This window comes from Protopterus annectens, chromosome 10.part0 (genome assembly GCF_019279795.1).
Source record: "Protopterus annectens isolate FY-2018-M chromosome 10.part0, PAN1.0, whole genome shotgun sequence".
NCBI lineage: Eukaryota > Metazoa > Chordata > Ceratodontiformes > Protopteridae > Protopterus > Protopterus annectens.
The window spans coordinates 558,070,507-558,083,503 of record NC_056744.1 but is presented as its reverse complement, the minus strand read 5'-3'; positions in this window follow the sequence as shown (position 1 = coordinate 558,083,503).

Genomic DNA, 12,997 nt, shown 5'->3' with positions numbered 1-12,997 from the left:
AACATTTAATGTAGCATTGCCTAAGAAAGAGATATTTATTTTTGATTGCATCATGACAAGTATCTTATAATGTATGCAGACATATGATTGATAAAATAGTTCAGGGCTGTTGTGTCTAGATAGGTATGACTCATTCATGAAACTGGCAAGTTAAGCTAATTTATATGAAGTATAGTTAGAAGCCACATGAGAAGTAATATATTTTACATATTTCAATAGCTTCACACTTGTTCATGGATCAGCTTAAACACTGGCAAGAAATAACACACTTGTGTTTAATACACTCTAAAAGTCGGTGGCGTCTGTGCTTCAGAATAAATGCAGAATTTATTTTTATAAGATGCTAAAATAATTTTCCTTCCCAGTTTTTCATGCATAATACACTTTTTCTTACAAGGAAAAAGTGATCATTGACACGTTTTTCAAAATATGCCCTAGAGTGCAGTACCATAACGAACAGTTGCTGACAGTGAATTCTTATCTCTTTAAAGGTTATTTATAGCATTTATGATGTAGAATTATGCCATTCATTTGCCTGTGCTATACATTGAAAGGGTACCGACTCAATTATTTTCATCATGTGCAATGAAAAATATATCATGTATCTTTAATATTATAAAGAATATTTAGTGATTTAAAGATTTATCTGCAAAATACCTAATACCAAAATACCCAATTGCTGAATGCTACTGTTTTTGTTACTTTATAGGAATATTCACTGTATATAATATGCACTGCTGGAGGAGTTGAGGAGTCTGCCTACAGTGTGGCTGACCCAATTTGAGAGAAAACACAAGTACAAGTCATCAGAGGGTTGAGCAGGTGGGATAAAATTGGTTGCACAGTGGAATGATCTGCCTTCACAATGGAAATATGTGATTATGTCCAAGGAGCTGAATAGCCTCAGGAGGTGACGGAAGGAATGACATCCACATCATGATGGATAACATTACCATCAGTGTATGATGTTATTTGTTTATTTTTTTGCCATGGTTCTAAGCTTCACTAGCAAATAATCCTGTGCATATGGCAGTACCATTTTCTCAGACTATTGCTACAGCTTTTGCAACCCTAATAGTGCTTCATCTATTTATATAATGTATTTATTTATGTACAAATGGTGAAACTGGCAGTTTAGTAGTGATAACAAAGGTGGCAAGCTACTAATGAGCTTCATCTGAGAAGCCTGGGTTTGATTACCTCATTTAGTATTTGCCTCCTTTGCAACTCTAAGTAAGTTACTTAACACAGGGTGCTCCTGGTACTTCTACTAGCTTAGGCAACCAGTTAATGAAACATATAAATAATACTGAATAAACACATATATATGTCTTAAATGATTCATTTTTGTTGGACATTACCCCTTTTCAGGAGCATGTAGAGAGAAAAATTCCAACAAAGACATCCATAGTATTTTTTTAGAGTGAAAATAAATGTGAGTTTAATTAATTCATATGTATGTGGGAGCTCTCACAATTATACATCAAAGGAAATGTGAAATTCTTGTAAGAAATATTCATACATGATAATCTTTCCACGTGTATAGGTTAGTAACACTTTGCTAGGCAAAGATCTATCATGTATTTACAAAATATCTTTTTGCTGCCTAACACACACACACACACACACACACACACACACACACACACACACACACACACACACACACACACACACACACACACACTGGAAAGATCTGTTCTGTATAAAAGTTGGCAGTCAAGTCCTTAACTTGCAAATCTGCAAGCAGTATTAGAAATGATGTTGCTTACAGACTCTTGTAAACTGCAGATTGTACTCTCTTGCAACAAGCCAAACACAATAGTCACAAGCTGTTATGAGGCACAATCAGCTGCTGATGAAGTACTGACTGATCCCTACAAGTAGTGCATACAATCATTTCTACAGCTGTGATTATGATCACAGCAGCTTAAGTGACTGTTTACACTGTTTACAGGGCATGACTGTCACCTCTTCCACAGTAATGATCTCTTCCAATTAGAGATTGCCTAAGGGGCAGATACTCCTTCACCCCACCCTTGTAGTAGACTGGACAGACACATTCAGTGTGTATAACGGTAATATTGCTTGTTGTAACTGCTCAGGTAAAGCGTTGGATGATAATTAATAAAGAAAGAAAAAGTATACTGTGAATAAGACAGAGGCGATTATTTGGTCTCACTTCAGGGACTTAGTAAAGGATTGTTGCTAGATGGAAAGGTAATGAATTGCTAGGAAACGGTTTACTATCATAATTTTGAATCCAACTCCTTCGACCGCACTATGTTCGAACACGGAAAGTCGAACATGGCAATGTCGAACTTCAAAAGCAAGCCTAGGAACGGGTTTTAACATGGGTCGAGATAGGTGTTTACTGCTATTGCTGAACTACAAACCTCACCCCTATCTCGACCCATGTTAAAACCCATTCCTAGGCTTGCTTTTGAAGTTCAACATTGCCGTGTTCGACTTTCCATGTTCAAACATAGTGTGGTCGATGGAGTTGGATTCAAAATGATGATAGTAAACCAGGGAAACTAGCAGGAAAGAAGCAATGAGAAAAGAGGGAATAAGTGTAGAAATAGAGGGTCCCTATCAAGTTATATCACAACTTTGCAGATTGATGATGAGAAAAGATGATGATAAATGACTCTGAAGTAGCAGGTAATTACTTATGCTTTATATGTCACTGGATTTTTTTTCCATTGAAGTGAATAAGGGTACATTCAGTGTTTTATTAGTAAATGTATGTTTTTTTCTTAAGGCAGAGCATTCGTTGTGGATCTACTCTTTCGGTTAGGTAAGATTATGAAAAATCAACTAAAAAAATGGTACACCGCATTACAGAAAGAGAAAATGTGACAACAGCATTTCTTGGGGTATACAGTATATTGTCTCCTTTTACTAGTACCTCGTATTAGCAGGCACTGTTATCTTGCCTTTACACATTGCACATCATTTTTCATTTCAGCGTAACTATCATCTTTGTTTTGTTGATTTGCATTTGATTATTTAAATCCAGATTCTTTATATGTTTGTGATAGGGTGTCTTTCTCAAGTGTTTGTTTCATCTGTTAAAATGTTGAAGATCCTGGGAATATATATTAAATAACTATAACAGCAGAGCTCACCTCCACTGTTTCATTTCTCTCCCTTTAATATGGAATTCCTGGGGTGGATGGAAAAATAGTCTGCAATATACTCTTTTGAATTCCTGAATTGAAGCATAAACTAGAAAAATATTTATTCAGATACTTTGTCTATAAGTTGCAGTTAACCATGGTTTAATTTCTCCAAGTCTTTTAGGTTTCTAATACCATGATGGGACTGGACCACTTTTCCAAGTCAAAGTATGATTAAATTTCATGAAATTAGTATTTGATGCCATCCAAAACTGCTCCTTGCAACATCCTCTTTTTGTCCAGAACTGACTCTTTCTGCAATTCATATAGAGATATATGTATTGGTAGCATACCTAAAAATGACTGTAAATTCTTTCTTATGAGACCCATTGTTCCTCCTAGCATTGTAACTTTCTGGGTATCCCTCTTCCACATTGCCCTCATTTTTGCCTGCAAATCCTGGTATTTTGTGACTTTGTGTCTCTCTGTACATAAGTCACTGTAATCGCTGGGTATAACAATGTCAATGATCAATGTGCTTTTGTCTTTTTTTCATGGACTACTCTACCTGGTTTTCTTGCATCTATTTTTTTTTTTTTGAACCGTTGGTAATTGGAAATCCCATGTGATATAAACTTCATTCTCTATAATGCTTTGTGGTTCATGTTTTCAATGTTTCTCAGCTACTTCAATATTGTAATGTTTGTAACAATCCCCAGTGCAACAGTCTTGCTACATTGTTATGTCTTTCAGAATACAGGCCCTGTGCCATTAGTGTATCACACCCAGTGACAAGATGTGCGACCGGTTCCAGTTCTGTTTTACAGAACCTGCATCTGTTAACCTTTTATCTTTTGGTTTAAATTCACCTCTCCTTAACCATTCCTACATCAGATCCTGATCAACATGAGGTTGTTACAGGAGTTTTTCTGTACTTGCAACTATATTTATGTCTTTTCCACATTTCTTGCCTTCTTATCTGATCTTGTCCTTATATTCTTTCTTGTGTTTTTTGGCAGATTCAGTTGCTGTCTGATGTTTGCCTTCTTGACACTCATATGCTTCTGCTAAACTAAGCAGGGAAGTCATCTTAGATTTGTTCTCTTCATGTTTCAAAACATTCATTATGTTTGGATCTGGGGAGGTCAGCTGATATGTATGCAGTCCTACGATTGCATATCTATACATGTAATCAGTTTCAAGGAGGTCCATGCCTCCTTCAGAAGGAGGCTCTACAAGATTATGCATTCCTTGGTATACACTTATTTTTATATATCATTTGATAAGCGTGAAGCATTTTTCTTCTTTTCTTGTCCAACTAATCTAGTACCACTTGGAACCAGTCAATCACCCAAAACTGTAAGTTAGTGGTGGCTTAGTGGTAAATCACATTGGGTATGGTATGCAGGTTTCTGGGTTCAAGCCTTGTAGGGGTTGTTTAATTTTGGGTTTGGAAGGTGGTCTAATGGTTAAGGTGTTTGACTTACAAACAGAAGGTGCAGGGTTTGATCCTCACAAGGGATAATTGGTAGGTTTACAATGGCTCCCAAGGGCAGTTAGCTTAGTACTAAACTATGAACAGAAAGAGCAATTGGTTTATATTTTAAACTTTATTCCTAGATATTAGGGCTGTTTAAGTATGAATTTTAAACTTCTAAAGTATTTCTGAGTTTTATTGACAATTGTTCATGTTTTATTGTCAAACTTTTATTGATTTCCAAATATTTATACACTCCCTCCTGTTCAAGCTCCATTCCTGTCCTAGACTGATATTTTCTTGGTGCTCTAGCTTTCCTGTTTTAAATGTTGCTTTTCTGCATTTATCAAGACTAAGTAATATTCTTATATAATATGAGAAAGTTTTGACCACTTGCTGTTGCTCTTTCAACTCCTCATCTGATGAACTATACAATTTTAAATCATCCACAAAAGAAGATGAGAAGTCTTTATACTTTGTTGTCTGGGAGCCAAATTGTAATCATGACCTAATCTGTTAAGTAAACATCTTAATGGGTTAACTTGCTTAAGGGCAAGACAAAAGAAGAGGAGACAAACAGCCACCCTTGAATATCCCCCTTTGAATTTTTTATCTCTGGGATAATAATTTGTCCCTTATGATGGCTTAGCTGCAAAGTAGCTTGCCACTGTTTCATAGTCACTGTAATGTAATTGGTCAATGTATGCTGTATTTTATAGATCTGTAAGTTCTCCTTTATCCATGAATGTGGGATTTTTTCAAATGCTTTTTTTACTTAGATTCTTCCTCTTTTTACATTTCTTCATTATGACTTCATTTAACTACAAATGGTCCTTTGTTCCATATGATTTATTTTAGTTACCCTTTTGTTCTATTGAAATGATTTAATTTTTCTCTAAATGACTATAAACTCTGTCATCATCAGTTCCAGTATATAGTTTTATTCATAGATTAGTACTAGGCTAACTGCCCTTGTGAGCCATTTTAAGCCTAGCCACTTATCCCTTGGGAAATTCAAACCCTGCACCTTGTGTTTGTAAGGCAAACACCTTATCCATTAGGCCACCCTCCTAACCATTCATTATATTTTCTGAAGGCAAGTTATTGGTCTATAGTTTTTAGGATATCTTGCAGGTGCACTGTTAAGGAGGAGTATCATTTTTCCTGTTGCTAACCATGGTGGTGTCTGTCTGGGGTATGCATATGAGTAGTTCTTACTCAGGTCTAAATCTTTGTGTAAAGATGTTAATACTTTCAGCCAGAAGTTAGGCACTGCATCTGGGTCTGGGGTTTTCCAGTTAGGAGCTTTTATTAATTTTGTTTCAGTTTATCTGGCCATTACTTCATCCCATTTCATATCCTGGGCATTTGAACTTCTTACTGTTTCTCATACTTCTTTTGTCCAGTAAGCATCTTTGTTATGTTCTACAAGGTCTTCATAGACATTTCTCCAAGATCTGTTTATTTCTTCTTTTTTATGGTGTTTTTGATGGTGTTTCTTTTACTTTTTCTTTGTTTCCCAACTCTCTACAAAACGTTTTGGGTTAGCAATGAATTGCTTATTTTGTACTTTTGCTTTATATTTATCTGAATATCTTATAAGTCTTTCCTGGCTGTGCTGATATCTTTAGCTTACTATTTTCAATAGCATACAATAGAATGTGGTCTGTTCTAATACTGCATATTGATTTTATCACATCTATAGTCTTCTAACAGTGACACTTTATCTTAATTGATGTATCGTTTTCTCTGTTTGATATTTCCACGATGGCTTTTGATTCCTTCCCTTTCTTTCTGCTGCTGCCCTGTATTTTTGTGGTAAGACTTTATCTGTTAATAATTAAGCTGCACAGTAATGTATCCTATTTACTTCTGTAATATCATATGAATTTCTGTCAATAGGTTTGATTACAGTGTTCATTTGCTTTATCAGACTTCTAAAATGTTGGGTCTTATTGACTTTCTATAATCAATTTCTTTCATCGATCTAAATATGTCCATTCATCTCGTTTTAAATCAAGCAACTCTTCCCTTAGATCTTTTTTCTTCTAAATTGAGGACATATTCCCCGGGATTCATTAAACTCCATGTTGGAATAGCATTATTCCTACATGGATTGGATCATGTCCCTGTAAAAGCGCAGGCGTAGCAGTAGTGTGCCTTGCATATTCATGAAGGTGCACTACTGTTATGGATATGTGGACACAAACACCACTGAGTGCAGGGGGCATGTCTAAGCAGTACACACATATCTAACATGCCTCTTGCACTCAGAAAGTGCATTACAGCACTTTTGAAAATAATTTCAGTGTTTGTGAACACTGAAATAGATAGGGGAGCAAGAAACAATGCAGGGGGTGTGTAACAGACTCTGTCACACACCCCCTGCATTCTAAAAGTGTCATACGGCCATAGCCATCAACTGTAAAGGTTTCCACAGAATGCCCAGATGCCTGCCTCACATACTTCTCAACTTCCTACAGCAAGAAAGCTGTACAAAGCCATAAATAATTGAGGGACAAAGGCACAAAAATAGGGACACTCGTTAAATATTGCACTGGCAAACCCGGAAAGCTGACAGAATAAAATGTCTGTAGTAGCATGGACTTCCTGAAGGGTATGAAGACTGAAACACAAATGTCTGCCATGTGAAAGTGCCATACAGCCATAGCCATCAAATGTACAGATTTCTGCAGAATGCCCAGATACCTGCCTCACATACTTCTCAACCTCCTAGAGCAAGAAAGCTGTACAAAGCCATAAATAATGGGGTCTATATCAATGCACCGAAACGGATGAAGTTCGAACACCATATGTTCGAACTTCTAACCACGAAGTACAAAAACATTACAGTCTTAGAACAGCGATTTTTTTCCTAGGGAAAAAAATCGCTGTTCTAAGAAACACACACACAACACAAGCACAAAAAAACAGCAATCCACATACTGACACTTAAAATCCTACATCTAACCCTACACTAAACTGTACATACACTATCTATCCACTTACCTTAACCCAAACCCTAACCCTAAGGTCCGTCACTATTGCACACTCACCTGACCCATGCCCTAAACCTAACTCACCTATCCGGCCTTAACACTAAAGTCTGTCACTATTGCACACCCACCTCATCTGCGCCCTAACCCTAACTCACCTAACCATGCCCTAATCCTAATGTCCACACAATCGCACACTTACCTTAACCTGACCCGTAACTTCCCACCACAGTCCTCATAATTGTGAAGCCACAGAAATGGCCCACCAAATTCTTTCCCTGGGAAAAAATCAGTGTACTGTGGCTTTGTGATAATCAGTGTTCGAATTTCACAGTTTGAACATCTGGTGTTCGATCGTCAGCCATTTCGACAGACTGATATAGACCCAAATAATGGAGGGACAAAGGCACAAAAATAGGGATACTTTTTAAATATTGCACTGACATACCCAGAAAGCTGATAGAATAAAAGGTTTGCAGTACCACGGATTTCCTTAAAATCAAATGTCTGTCAGTATGGTCTGACCTAAACCTCAAGTGATTTGCCAATGATTTGCTAGAAAACTACAGTCATACTTCCTAACTTTATAAGACCAATAATTAAAATCTGTCCCTATGTGTCCCTTTACAATTTCCTTTACTGTGACTGACAAGGAGTACAGATACATATAAATAAAGTGGGTTTATGATTTATTTTCCATACTAAGGTATATTTAAGTGTAGCTGATTGGGTGTGCATGCTATGCCCCTCTCCTCAGCATTGCTGACACATCCCATAGGAGCTAAATAAAAATATACAGCTGAAATCCTCATGCTAGCATAATGTAGTGGTTAGAGTCCCAGCTTTGCATGCAGGTGTTCCACGTTCGAGTACCAAGGCAGGCACTTTATTTTTACACGGGAAAGCAGTGTTAAAATTATTATTTTAATTTTAAATTATGTAGTAATTGATATTTGTCAACCAGGGTAGTGTAGCTGGTCTAAAATGTAAGTGTGAGTGCATGTGAAATCACCCATGTATACACAAGTCTCCCATATATTATAGTCACACCCCATGGTAATGTAATGAAAGCACATAGAGGGATGTCATGTAAAGTAAATCATATGCACTTACTAATATGTCAATAATGATTAATTAAGTCATTAGCAGTGCTCAGCTATGCTTAGTTGGTGTAAGCATTGCTTAAATGTGAATGCTAAGCAGCAGTCAGCTCAGCTAAATGGATCTGCACACTGTTAAGCAATGCTCAACAATTACCCCTTTAAGCACTGTTCAACCCAGCTTATTGTTTTGCTCACTGCTTGGCTGAGCTTAGCATTTTCAAAATGGTCCATTGATGGCAAACAGTGGGAATATGGCCTTATTTAAACTGTGAAGGCGGGAATACAACCATAACCTGTTTAGTTTGATCTCTGCAGGAAGATGTTGGAGAGGAAGTGCATATTCGGGCACAGAGCTGGGGCATCCTGGAGTCCAGGGTCATGGCTGGACTCCTCATAGAAAACCATGACAATAGACTGCTGCAGGGCCAGTACCAGGTGTCTCAGTACAAAGCGGTGGCCAGGGACCATCTGGCATGCGACTTCACCAGTGCTGCTGTAATCACCTAAACTGGTGAGCAGGTACGAAATCATTATGCCAACCTAAAGCATAGGAAGGGGGCACTCTTGGCCTAGCTGTTCCTAGATGCTTGAGACCAGCATGCTCCAGCAGTTTGTCAGTATCCCAGATATAGCTGTACCAAATTCTAGCCTGACTATGTGATACACAGGTATGCATAATATTTGTTTCTCACCCTTACAGATGCAGAAGAGGCCCATGCCAACAGACTGACAAGGATGCTTCGATAGGCTGGTGTGTACAGATTTACCTTTCAGTATATATTGAAATAAATAAGAAGGAGTAAATTGTTTACTGTGCTCTGTGTGAAATGGTTAAAGAAATGTTTGCCAGATGAATAGTCATCTAAAGCATATGCAGTAGTAGAGCACTGTGTCATGTAACTACAATAAAAACCTAAACCACAAACTGTTGTGCCTATTCTGGTAAGTTGTTGTAGAAATAGAATGTGTACAGGTTCTGCATAGAAAATATGGCTTTGGCAGCATGAATTAACAGAGGTTGTTCTGAGAATCAACTAGTATGCAACACAGTTGACTGTGGAGTTGTAAATCAAGATGTACATGAAATATGTTATGCACTAAGATCTGAATCTGGAATACTAATGTCAAATGTATTATAGTGTGTTCCCTGCTGCAGTGCCTTGTGCTAACCTTTGTTTTCTAGCTCATATAATTTCAAAGGATTACTACACAGTATGGTAACTATCTATCATGCATGAATCTCAGGATTACAAGGTCAGACTGTCTAACCCACAGAGTATTAGGCAGAAAACAGTCAAACAAGAGAGAGCAGTTTCCCAGTAGCCCAGTGTGATGAGAAAAAGCCTTGTAGTTCGTTTTAGCACACCCAAACATGATTCAAATCCAGGAAGAGGTACTGAGATATGTGCATATATACACTCAAGAAATCTGGAATATTTGTAGAAACAGTCAGATAGTGGTAACCGATACTGTCTCCACAAGTCTTACAGGCAATAAGAGGTTTGTAGTATCTGTTTGAATGGTGTAACAATACACCATGTACAACTGTCCCATTGTCCAACCCCATGCCTGCAAATGACAGCAGGATAAGTACATACACCACGCCCACTGCCAGACACATGTCTCTCAAGTGTCACGCTGTCATGGATAGTGGTCACTGCTGCCAATCACCTTGGACACAGATAGGAATCCAGGTGTAATATGTTAGTAGCAGACTCATGCAACATCATTGCAGGGTACCCCTTCTTTGTCAAGTACGTAACCCTGACATGTAAAAGCCTCCCCCAGTAAAGTAGCCACAATTCACCCAGTCTGCCCCATGCCATTACAGGTTGACAATCTAACAGGTATGTATGTGCCACAAAAGCAGTAGGTAGATGTAAAGTGAGGGCAGACCTGTAGAGTATTGAGCAGTACTGTTGTGAAAAACAGAAGTCAATACAGTTGTTAGTGGACTTTTTATTCTCTCCTCCCACCCATCATCTGCATCAGTAATCATTATTCATATACTATGGGTATATTGTTCTCAAAGCCTATTGTTGGGACATGTGTTCCATCATTGTTTATATATTTCATTGGTTGCATATTAACATACCTTGTTCAAACACCATTATTGGTGGCCTATTGCCATCAGTATAACTTGCATGCTGTAGCAATGCTTACTGTTCTTCCATTTATGCATGTGTTCTGTTTGCTATGCAACTGTTTCAAATCTGTTGGTTTGGGTTAATGGGAACACTCATGCATGCTGTTATAACTAGTTTTACAATGTGTTGTTCTTGGCTAACCAATATATCTGGGAAAACAACAACACAATAGCACATTTGGAAAGACAGATCACGGTGGATCCACCTGTCCCACCCCATCTGGCCATGGTACCAGGCCCCAGCATGTCAGGGACCCAACCCAGAACATCACCCTCTGCCTGTCCTGCACCAGCTATGGGTGAAACAGCTTCAGGGGATGGGGCCCATCTCCACCCTGGGTACGGACGATGAGAGGAGCCCATCACCCACAGAATGTTCTGGGGTATGGTGCACAGCATCATCAGCTCCAAGTTGGGTGGGTAGCTGTACCAGATGAAGGGCCGCCTGGTGCACCTCGAGGGGCAGGCCACCCCTCTTGTCCAGACATAGCACAGCCACCCTTGGGGCCATGAAGGTGCAGCTGTGACTGCCCATAGATGGCAACCTCAGTCCTACTGTATCCATTTGGGGGCTCATGGGGCTCTGATTCCCAATGACCCTCCCCGTACAAGGTGTTTTCCCCCTTATTTGTCATATACCATCCCTCTCTGCTGTCTGCAAATGCTACATATCCTGCCAAACCTACATTCCCAAACATATCTACAGACCTTCCCCAACGTTCCACTCTCACCTAAAACAAAAAAATGGCACCTGTCCCACAGAAAAATAATTGACCCATACATAGCTCTACATTTCAGCCCCTTGTACAGTGAAATTAATTAATCTACCACAAATTATTCTACAAATGTCTGTTGCCAACACCTGTCTCTGTGGGGTGTGAGGCGGTAAATTCTAAATTCTACAGATTATTCACAGCTGTTGCTGCAAATGAAATTTAGAGCTATGGTCCTTTCCTACAACTGTCCTGCACATACCAAGCTGGTTTTCCTAATGTTTTACCTCCTACTAGCCCCCATTTCACCACTTTCCTATCACCCTTTTTTCTATTTCTTTAATTAAAATTAGCATGGGTGTAAGCAGGAGTAAGCAGTGCTAAGTGAATCTAAGAGGGCTTAACCATCTGATAGCATCGCTTAGCTCCAAGCAAAACTGCACAAACCCGCATACAACTGCATAAAAGTGTCTTAATCCTTCTGTCTCCATCAGCTCTTGTTCTGTCCAGCAATAAAATAATCAGCTGTGCCATCTCTCAAATCCAGGATGCTGTGCACTACAATCACAGCAACATACCACTACACCATCTGAGTTGCAGGAATTTATAATGTTTTTACAAACATATCATGCATTCTGGTCATTTAACATTAATGAAAAAAATCATCACTTCCAAGTCTTGAACCATGTTCCTGTGCACTACAATCACAGCAATGTACCTCTACACCATCTGAACTGGAGGAATTTATAACGTTTTTACAAACATATCATGCACTACAGTCATTTCGCATAAGGGAAAATATATATCTGTAGAACTCTTATTTACATATATATGTATATATAAATACAAACATATATATATATATATATATATATATATATATATATATATATGTGTGTGTGTGTGTGTGTGTGTGTGTGTGTGTGTATATATATATATTTATACATACATATATAGATAGATAGATAGATAGATAGATAGATAGATAACCAGCCTCTTACTGCAAGACGTCTGCAAAAACCTGACAAAGTTGGGGGATAAAGGGCAAACAATAGTGACATCTTTGAAATATGGCTGTTATACATGTTGAAGTCTGCTAGAGTAGCATGGTTTGATTTAACATATAATTCATGATAGATTCCATGTCTGAAACACACATGAATGTCATTATTTACAGATGTCGATGCTCACATCATCCCAGTGATTTCTCAGAAAACCCCGACTGTTATGGGGAGCAGACCAAACATATCAGCCACTCATCTGGACAGTGTCTAGACATCTGGACAGTGAAGAGGTATGACTGCAGTCATGTAACAGGAGAGAAAAAACAGTGAGACCTGCCAGCCATTTCACTCAACACCCTCTGAACCAAAGTAAGACAAACACAACACTACCCCAAATCGGTTCTGGGAAATTACCCATGTATTTCCAAATATAGCA